Here is a 10,330-nt window from a genome sequence, read left to right as displayed (position 1 = left end):
ACCTGATACTAATGTGTTCAGAATCTGCTACCTGGAGATTGAAATGTGGTTTTCTTGCTTTTTGACCTTTGAATCCAGGATTTTCCATTGAACGAATAAAATAAATGGGCTTTCTGAGCAATGTTCATGCGACGAGGTGACCGAGTGGTTGAGGTTATGGTCTGTTTATCCATTGTGCTCTGCACGCATGGTTTTGTATCCCATCCGCGCCATTATTGCATTTACCGTTTGATGTGTTGGTTTCTTCCTTATATTCATCCAGAAGTCTTGGGCCTCGGTCCAACCCGAAGCCACGGTGGATGAATTTTGCATTGCTCACTGAACTCTGCTCAAATCAACAAAGTCCTGATTGGCGGCCGGAGGTGTTGCGAGTGTCAGATGTGAATAACGTGAAGTATCAATCAAAGTGCACAATGACGCCCCGGTAAAGCGAGTATCTCCCCACAGATACTGCGATTTATTGATTTGTGCAACTGTCATTTGCGAAATAAACGAATGTATTTAATTATATATCTGTACGGATAAGGAAAAACCCACTTTGACCAATTCCTTGTTACTATCGTGCTGAGTATCCCCGCCTATCACCTGGGAGACTGGTGTTTAATTCCCCGATAAGGAGGTCATTGCTGCTTTGAGAAGCTTCACTTTCATTTATCTGTAATATTGGATGTGGAAAATACAATGAAAAACTGACTCGGCCTTGCCCACTTCCAAAATTTTGATCTCACAGCGATTTTAAAGTCTGCTCTCTGCCTCACTTTTCAGCTCGATGTGAGAACCACAATAATGGGCAAGAAATAAAACGGAGAATCGCGCTGTGAACAGACCGGGTCTCAGTCACCAGCCTGAAACAGAGAGAGGCCGACCGACAGAGAGAGGAACGGAGAGAGACAACCATCTTCAGCCAGAAGTGCCGAGTGGATGATCCATCTCGGCCTCCTCACGAGATCCCCACCATCACAGAATCCAGTTTAACATCGAGGTGAAGACTGACGCAGAGAGCAGATTTTAAAACCACTGGAACATCAGCGAAATTAAAGTGAGGCAAGTGGGAGTCAACTCCGAGTCAGTTCCAACTGTATTTTCTGCAAATAAACAAAAGTGAAGCTTTTAAATGCGATAAAATTATAAACTCATCATCGGGGAATTGAACCCGGGTCGCCCGGATGAGAGGCGGGGATACTCACTACGATGCTAACGAGGAACTGCTGCAGTGATTGTGCACTCATCCCTGATGGTGTTCGACATCCTTCATGTGTCAGTGCATTTCTTTTATTAATTATTTGATGACAGTTTGTTTAATTTTCCACGGTTATACTGTTAAAAGAACCTTTTACATTTCCATCTCTTTGTTAAACAACGAACTGACTCTGTTTTTCTTGCGTTCTTTCTTTCTCTCTTATCGTGGTGAGTTGCCCCGCCTTCGTCCGGGGTTTAATTCCCTGACGGGGAGGAAGCATTTTTAAGACGCCAACTTTTAATTTTATGTCTTCGGCTCGCTTCTTCTTACAAAACTACAGAGAAAAATATAACAAAAGAAAGAAATAAACAGGTGATTGTCACTTTCAGAATATGATTGAACGGAGACGGGTTGGGGGCTGGATGCACGCTGTGTTACCGAGCGATCACTCATTGCGATTTTTACTGAGCAGTGGTTAAGGTGATAAATTCGAAATCCATCGTTAGATTTGCACCTTCACCTAGTTTAAAATGGGTTCCTCAGTGATATAAATAAACCGGTAACAACCCCGAAACCCCAGCGGGTATATTTGTTCCGATACTTCGTGACGGTCTCAATTTCCATTGAAATTTTCAATCAGCAAATCCCAGCGGTTGTTATGAGTTTGACAAACTAATTTATGTACTTGACTGGTTCCTGGAAATGATCAAAGTGGGGTTTTCCTTACCAATACAGATATATAAATAAACACATTCGGTCATTTCACAAATGACAGTTGGATAAATAAATAACTCGCAGTATCTGTGGAGAGATACTTGCTTTTCCGGGGTGTCATTGTGCACTTTGATTGATACTTCACGTTATTCACATCTTACACTCGCAACACCTCAGGACTTTGCAGATTTGAAAAGAGTTCAGCGAGCAATGCAAAATTCATCCACCGTGGCTTCGGATTGGACCGAGGCCCAAGACTTCTGGTTGAATTTCAAGAAGGAACCAACACATCAAACGGTAAATGCAATAATGGCGCGGATGGGATAAAAACCATGCGTGCAGAGCACAATGGATTAGGAATCCATCACCTCAACCACTCGGTCACCTCGTCGCATGAACATTGCTCAGAAAGCCCATTTATTTTATTCGTTCAATGGAAAATCCTCGACTCAAAGGTCAAAAAGCAAGAAAACCACATTTCAATCATCAGATAGCAGATTCTGAATAAACGCCATGAGTGGGTAGCGTGGCCGAGCGGTCTAAGGCGCGGGATTAAAACTCCAATCTCTGCGTGAGCTCGAATCCCACCGCTATCAGAGTTTACAGTTCTCAATACTTTAACCACATCACCAAACATCCTTCTTTTCCAACCAATACCGTGCGCGACATTGCTGTTGTTCGGGCACGACTGCCACAGCTGATGTGCGTCGCCGTGATCGTATCGTGGTCCATACTCTGCGTTGTGGTCGCAGGAATCCGAGTTACAGGACAGTTTTGTTTACCGCTTTTCCCCTTTGCCACATTTGTGAATAGAATGCAGCAAGAAATCAATTGTCAGCACATGAAAGAAATATTTTTTGTTGCTGGCGAAAACCAATCCATTCCTTCAAATCCCAGCACTCTCACATGCCTGTACTTGATGTTCCACAGTTCAAAACGGTCTGTTCTCCAGGCTTTTTCTTCCTTCCATAATCAATAGGCCGGCTTTCCTTTCCTCCTTCCATTTCAGGGACACTTTCCTGCGGCATTGCCGACTCTAACATTCACTTTCACGATCTTATTTGTTCTGCTACGACCGCTGTTTCTATCCCATTCTCACAGTTTTTCTTTCTCCGTCGCGGCTGTTTTGACGATGCCACTTTCCACAACGCTACTTCTGATATGTCTTCCTTTTTCCTCAACAGAGGATTCCCCTCCACTGCAGTTGACTTGGCCTCGACTGTGTCCGTCCTATTTCCTGCACTTCTGTCCTTATTCATTCCACTCCCTCCCAGAACCACGGTCGGTCCCTTTGTCCTTACCTTCCACCCCACCAGCCTCCACATTCAACGTATCATCCTCCGCCACTTCCACCATCACCACAAACATCTTCCCCTCCCCTCCCCTTTCAGCCTTCCGAAGGGACCGCTCCCTCCAGGAAACCTTGGTCCACTCTTCCATCACCCCCAACACTCGCTCTCCTCCCCTCGGCACCTTCCCATGCGAGTGCAGAAGATGCAACACCTGCCCTTTCACCTCCTCCCTTCCCACCTTCCAGGGTCCCAAACATTCCTTCCAGGTGAAACAGCGATTTATTTGTAACAGCTTTGCTGAACACCTCCGCTCAGTCCACAAGCGTGGCCCTGAGCTTCCGGTCGCTTGCCATTTTAATTCCCCGTCCCACTCCCACTCTGAACTCTCTGTCCTCGGCCTCTTACACTGTTCCAATGAAGCTCAACATAAGCTCGAGAAACAGCACCTCATCTTTCGATCAGGCTCTTTACAACCTTCTGAACTCAACATTGATTTCAATAACTTCAGATCATAAACACTGATCACATTTTTTCGGACAGTAAGTGCTGATTGTGGTTCAAATTTTGCCATTTACAGCTCCTCGAGACCCATCTTTTGTTTCTTTACTTGTCCCATTACCACCCTCCTTGCCTTGCACCATCATCCCTTTTGTTATTTAATCACTCCTGCCCTCCACCCCATCAGAGACCTTCCCTTTTGTTCTTTCCTCCCCTCCCCTTCCTCCCCCATCCCTTTTCCTGACTCTGTACTTGCTTAAAAACTGTTTAATCTTCAACCTTTTCCAGTTCTGACAAAGGATTATCGACTTGAAACGTTAACTCTGTTTCTCTCTCCACAGACGCTGCCTGACTTGCTGATTATTTACAGCATTTTCTGTTTTTATTTCAAATTTCCAACATCCGCAGTATTTTGTTTCTGATATCTCCTTCTGTGGCTCGGGGTCAAATTTTGTTGAAAAAGCGCCTGTGACGCGCCTTGGGACGTTTTGCTACGTTAATGGTGCTATTTAAATAGTTCGGGTAGAAACTCACTCACTGACGTGAGGCGCCGTGATCGTGTAGTGGTTAGTACTCTGCTTTGTGGCCGCAGTATCCTCGGTTCGAATCCGAGTCACGGCATAGTGTGCGCTGCTCATTTTGTTCTCTCCCGCGCTTGCGAATATAATACAACAATATATCAATATTGAACACATGAGAAAAACATTTTTTGTTGGTGGCGAAAACCTATTTATTCCATCAAATCCCAGCACTCTCACATGCCTGTACTTGATGTTCCTCAGTTCAAACCCGCCTCTTCTCCCAGCTTTTTCTTCCTTCCTCGGTCAATCGGCCGCCTTCACTTTCCTCCTCCCATTTCATGGACACTTTCCTGCTCCATTGCCGACTCTCACATTCACTTTCACGATCTCACGCCTTTAAGTTTGTTCTGCTCCGACCGCTGTTTCTATTGGGCACATGTCCCATTCGCACCAATGTTCATTTGTGCCTTGAAACCAGTCGATGCATTTCGATCTGCGTGACCGCTCGACAGACAAACACGACGAAAGCAGGGCTGGTCTCTGGAAAGACAGCCGCCCGATTATTCACGAAATTTACTTGGTGAGTCTTGTGATCCAGGGGATGGTAACTGAAGAACTGGTTATTGTTTTGATGCTTGTTGGCTCTTTTCTCTCAGCAGTTGAGGTGCGTGAGTGACGGGCAGCGCGACAGAGCTGTGAATGGAGGTTGAAAGGTTCACATTTGGCAAGTTGGGGCGGTGCAGGAAGATCGGAAGTGTTCCGCCTTGATCTTAATAGTTCTGTTGAAGCGTGCGATTGAATCAAATTGCGGATAAATGTAAAGAGCGCCTGTGGGGAAAAAGGAACGATTACAGGCCATGAGCGGAAGGTCTTTCAAATTCTCGTGCCGCAGGACGCTGTGTGTGGAAACGGCAGATTTTAAAGCGCGTGTGTCGGAAAGTAAAGTGCGATCTTGTGTGTGAGAAGAGCACAAGAAAGTTGTGCTTGAAGCTGCGCCCTTGAGGCAAGTTGCAGGTTGTCAGGAAAACTGCGATAGTGAAAGCTCAAAAATAAACCCAGAAACTGCTGGCAACACTCAGCAGGTCAGGTAGTATCTGTGGAGAGATACTCAAGTATTTATCCAATTCTCCTTTTAAAGTTACGATTGAATCGAGCTCCACCATCCTTTAAGGCAGTGCGTTCCAGATCATAACAATTCGCTGTGTAAAAAAAATCTCCTTATTTCCCTTCTTGTTCTTTTGCCAATTATCTTAAATCTGCGTCCGTTGGTTGCCGACCCTCCCGCCAGTGGGTGAAGTTTCTCCTTATTCACTCGATCAAAACCCCTCTTAATTTTGAACACGTGGATTACTTCTACCCTTAACCTTCATTGCTCGAAGCAGAACAATCCCAGGTTCTCGAGTCTCTCCACACAACTAAACCCCATCCCTGGTATAATTCTGGGAAATCTCCTCTCCATCCTCTCCAAGACCTTGACCTCCTTAATAAATTATAGTGCCCAGAATTGGACACAATACTTCAGATGAGGCCTGAACAATGATTTATAAACGTTTAACATAACTTCCTTGCTTTTGTGTTCTATTTCTCTATTATTAAGCCAAGGAACCGGATGCTGTTTTAACGGCTTCACCAACTTGTGCTGCCACAGTCAAAGATGTTGATGAAAACTGTCGAAACTTAACACTATACAAATGCATTAACACCCAAACAAGCAGCACAAGGAGAAACTTTATTGAACCCCAACTTGTATACAATTGGATGTGCACCTCAAACAATGGTTGTGGGTGCAACTTCGCCGAGTGAATGAAACAGCTCATGTTTATACAATTCATTCGGCAACGCCCACCTGTTACAGAATATGGGCGTACACGTACATTCTTTATTGGCTCAGGTAGTTGGTCAATCAAGTAGTGAGCCAGCCCCCGAACATCCAGAGCCATCACGGAGGCCTGAGCAGATGTCAGCTCTTTTCTTTCTCTTTACATTCCTGTTCCTTGTTATCAGTAAGGCTGGAGCCAGTCTCAAGGCTTCATGGCCATTCATCAGCTCTATTATTATTATATTCTGTCCTTATCTCAAGGAAGGCCAGGCTGTGCTGGGCCTAATTATCAACATACCAAGGCTCAAACGCAATTACACAATTGTGCTTACTTTGTGTTTGTGGCTAATCCTATCATGTGAGTTAATAAAGAGTTAATATGGTCAAGTATCCCGTCATGCACTTCCACAAAATTACCAGTAAAACATTGGGTGAGAACGGATAACACAGCACGGGCCAGGATGGCGGAGAGAGACAGAGACGCCTGTTGTGATCTGTAACTTTTTATAAACACTTCAGCTTATTTCACTCCGTGTCCAACACCGTGCGGTCTCCCCTGGTGTGTCAGTTTTCTGTGTTCATACAGTGTAATGTATTGAATTGTCTCTTGGATCACACGGAGTGGTCGACGGGGGTCTGTGTGCCGAGGGTTCGGGGGGTGAGCTCTGATTACCGCCCTCTTCTGGATTGAAAGGAGAAAAGAATGAATGAGAGAGAGAAGCGATGTGGGAGAAGGGATGATGGAAGAATTTGTCCATGAACCGGATTAAAGTGGCCAAAAATAAGATAATATTAAGATATCATCAGCAGAACATTAATACAAGCTGTAAAACAAAAGCAAAATACTGCAGATGCTGGAAATCTGAAGTAAAAACAGAAAATGCTGGAAATACTCAGCAGGTCAGGCAGCATCTGTGGAGAGAGTTCTGATGAAAGGTCATCGACCTGAAAGGATGTTTCTCTCTCCACAGATGCTGCCTGACCTGCTGAGTGTTTCCCGCATTTTCTGTTTTTATTATTAATATAACCTGAGCTCTGTCGAGCGTTTGTTGGGCGATTCACTGATAAAGCTGGGAATTGAGGGGAAGCTGGTTCATGGCGAACCCCAGCTCTGAATCCCCCCGGCAGAGAGTTCAAGGAATGTTCAATATAAATGAGATTCAACGACAGTCTCAGAAAATCTCTCCTTGATGGTCGGTCTCATTCTCCCGAAGTGAGGAATGAGCGGGAGGGGCAATTCCACCCGCGGTTATATTTTATTCCAAGAGGATGACCCAAAAACTAGCTTGATGTGGGGCCGAAATAGCTCAGTTGGGAGAGCGTTAGACTGAAGATCTAAAGGTTCCTGGTTCGATCCCGGGTTTCGGCCGTTTTCGGGTTATTTAGTTTCTTCTTCTTTGGGTCGATTCTCGAACATTTGTTTGCACTGACATTTTTACCCAACACTGAACGGTTGGGGATGGAATAGAGAGACATCAAGGATGTCTGTATTTAGCTTTTATTTCTCCATTTCCTTCTGCCTTTCTCTCTGGTTTTTGTCTCTCTCGGTGCCCGATGAACATTTGATTTGATGCATTTGTCCTAAACTGATGCCTTTTCCACATCTCAGGCGGTCAGACACGCTCTGTCTGTCTGTTACTGCTTGTGACCATTAACGGGAACAGGCCGCGAGTTAAACATTTATCAGGAAACCGCCAGAGAGATAACACAGCGGGAATAAAACACATTGCCTCACATTGTTAGACACCGAGTGACACAGATTGTAATGTGTGTCAGTCAACAGACCCGGAAAAGGAAAGAAATAGAGAGATAGAAAAGAGTCATAAAAAGAAAGAAAACCCTTTCTCCACCCCAACAACAACAACTTGCATTTATATCGCGCCTTTAACGGAGTAAAACGTCCCAAGGCGCTTCACAGGAGAGATTATCAAACAAAATGTGACACGGAGCCACATAAGGAGATATTGGGACAGGTGAGGTCGGTTTTAAGTGTCTGAAGGGAGGAGAGAGAGGTAGAGAGGCGGGGAGGTTAAGGGAGGGAAATCCAGAGCTTTGGGCCCAGTCGGTTGAAGGCACGGCCGCCAATGGTGGAGCGATGAAAATCGTGGATGCGCAAGAGGCCTGAATTGGAGGAGCTCAGAGATCTCGGAGGGTTGTAGGGGTGGAGGAGGTTACAGAGATAGGGAGGGGCGAGGTCATGGAGGGATTTGAACACGAGGATGAGAATTTAAAATTTGAGATGTTGGTGGACTGGGAGCCAATGTAGGTCAGCGAGCAGAGGGGTTCTCCTCCTGAACGGTGGTTTGAATGTTTGGGGGGCGGGGCTGTGATAAATATCTCGATTTGATATAATGATCCCACTTTTCAACTACCCCAAATTATTACAATGCTGACCTGGAACAATCGAGAACATACCGCAAAACAAGACATTAAGATCAATTGTCACTTTAGCAAGGAGTTTAAAAGATTCTTCTAAGAAGGAGAAGGCTCAAGAAATGGACTGTGACCATTTCATGATGGCCGATTTATTTGTGTCCAGGGAGAGGGATGAGACACATGAAATGTTTCACACATTTCAAATCTCCGCGGTCAGACTGCCGATTGTTTATTGATCAGGAAGATGGCTGGTAATAATCTGAGACCCAGTGAAGAGGTGAGAACAGAGCAGCAGGGAATGATCCCAGAACAATAGGAGCCAGCAGCTCACCGTCTGGTCCCTGTGTCAGGGACAATACACAACACCTCAGCTCCAGACCAGGAACACAGAGCTGCTGTTAACGTGGCCCAGCCCTCGCAAACTGCTGGAACTGTGGGATGGAAATCAGACTTTGGGTCTTGGAGGCTGCTTTAGGGACTCAGTGGCGAATCGAAAGAATGATTTCTATTAAAGAGCAGGGCTCTGCTCCATCACAGACTGATACTGTTCAGGACATGGCAGAGTAAAGCTCCCTCTACACTGTGCCATCAAACACTCCGGGGGCAGGTGCATCAAGGGTTAGATCAAGATCAAATCTCACTCCACACAGTCACAGAGGATGTCATTTGTGACTTTGACAAGGGCCGTTTCAGTACTGTGGCAGGAGTGGAAACCTGATTGGAGGGATTCAAACATGGTGTTGTGGGAAAGATGGACACGGATTTGGGAGGCGACAACACTTTGGAGAGGAAAGGGAGGTGGGAGATGGGGTGGTAGTTTGCAAGGATACAGGGGTCAAGGGTGGGTCTTTTATGAAGGAGGGTGATGATGGAAGATTTGATGGGGAGGGGGACAGTACCTGAGGAGAGGAGACCATTAACAATGTCAGCTGACATGGGGCCAGGAAGGGAGGTTGTGTGGTCAGCAGTTTGGTGGGAATAGGGTCGAGGGAGCAGGAGGTGGGTCAAGAGAGCTCAGAGAGGGCATGAGGGGAGGTGGGAGAGAAACTTGGTGGGCGAGGGGAATGGAGGGAGAGCGGCAGAGGCAGCTGAATGAATGGTCTCAATCTTAGTCACATCCCCCATGATTGTCTTTCAATTTATCTTAAATCTTTCTCTTCTGGTTTTAACCCTTCCATCACTGGAAACAATTTCTCCTTTCATAATTGTGAATACCTCCTTTGAATCGTCCGTTAACTTTCCGGTTGTAGTCTCAGTGCCCTTCCTGCTAATGTGTTTTTCAGTTCCCATATGGTCTAGCGGTGAGGAATCCTGTTTTTCACCCAAGTGGCCCGGGTTCGACTCCCGGTGTGGGAATAGTCAAACTTTAGTCCCAGCCTCCCAATTTGCCTGCAATCCGGGCTGTGGCTGCTCCTTCCTCTCTCGCTTCTGTGTCAGCCCCACAATCACACTGAGAAATGAGGCAAACCACAGCTCTGAAAGGGACAGTGCACCAAAAACCCAGTCGCACAAGCTGAAGGGAAGCAAGCAACAATGTCCCGACAGGTCACTCAGCAGCTCATGGCCAAGCGTTTGACGACAGCCGTCTTATCATTTACTGTAAAACCCGAGTCTGAGTGAAACACGCACAGAACAATCTTGAAACACTCAGCGGGTCGGGCCCCATCTGCGGAGAGAACGGACCAATTGACTGAGAGTCTCAATGATTCGAGGAAAGAGACACGGCCCACTGTGAGAAACAAGGAACTTGCATTTGTATCGCACCTTGCACATCCGCAGGACATCCCAACGCACTTCACTGGAACTTCAGTCACTATCGTTTTATAAGAGAACGTAGCAGCCAAGTTGTGTACAGCAAGATCCCACAAACAGTGATGAGATATTGAGCAGATCGCCTGTTTGTTGGGTGCTGATGGTTGTGGAAAGAATA

General features: G+C 45.9%; 1 non-coding gene across 1 annotated transcript; it reads left to right on the top strand.

Moving 5' to 3' along the window:
* Nucleotides 1–7,320: 7,320 nt before the first annotated feature.
* Nucleotides 7,321–7,393, top strand: trnaf-gaa (transfer RNA phenylalanine (anticodon GAA)). The gene has a single exon. It is a non-coding gene; the product is annotated as a tRNA-Phe (tRNA).
* The last annotated feature ends 2,937 nt before the right edge of the window (nt 7,394–10,330 follow it).

Source organism: Heptranchias perlo, unplaced genomic scaffold (assembly GCF_035084215.1).
Source record: "Heptranchias perlo isolate sHepPer1 unplaced genomic scaffold, sHepPer1.hap1 HAP1_SCAFFOLD_199, whole genome shotgun sequence".
Taxonomy (NCBI): Eukaryota; Metazoa; Chordata; class Chondrichthyes; order Hexanchiformes; family Hexanchidae; genus Heptranchias; species Heptranchias perlo.
Note: the sequence above shows the minus strand (reverse complement) of the source record. Positions and strands in the feature narration are given on the sequence as shown.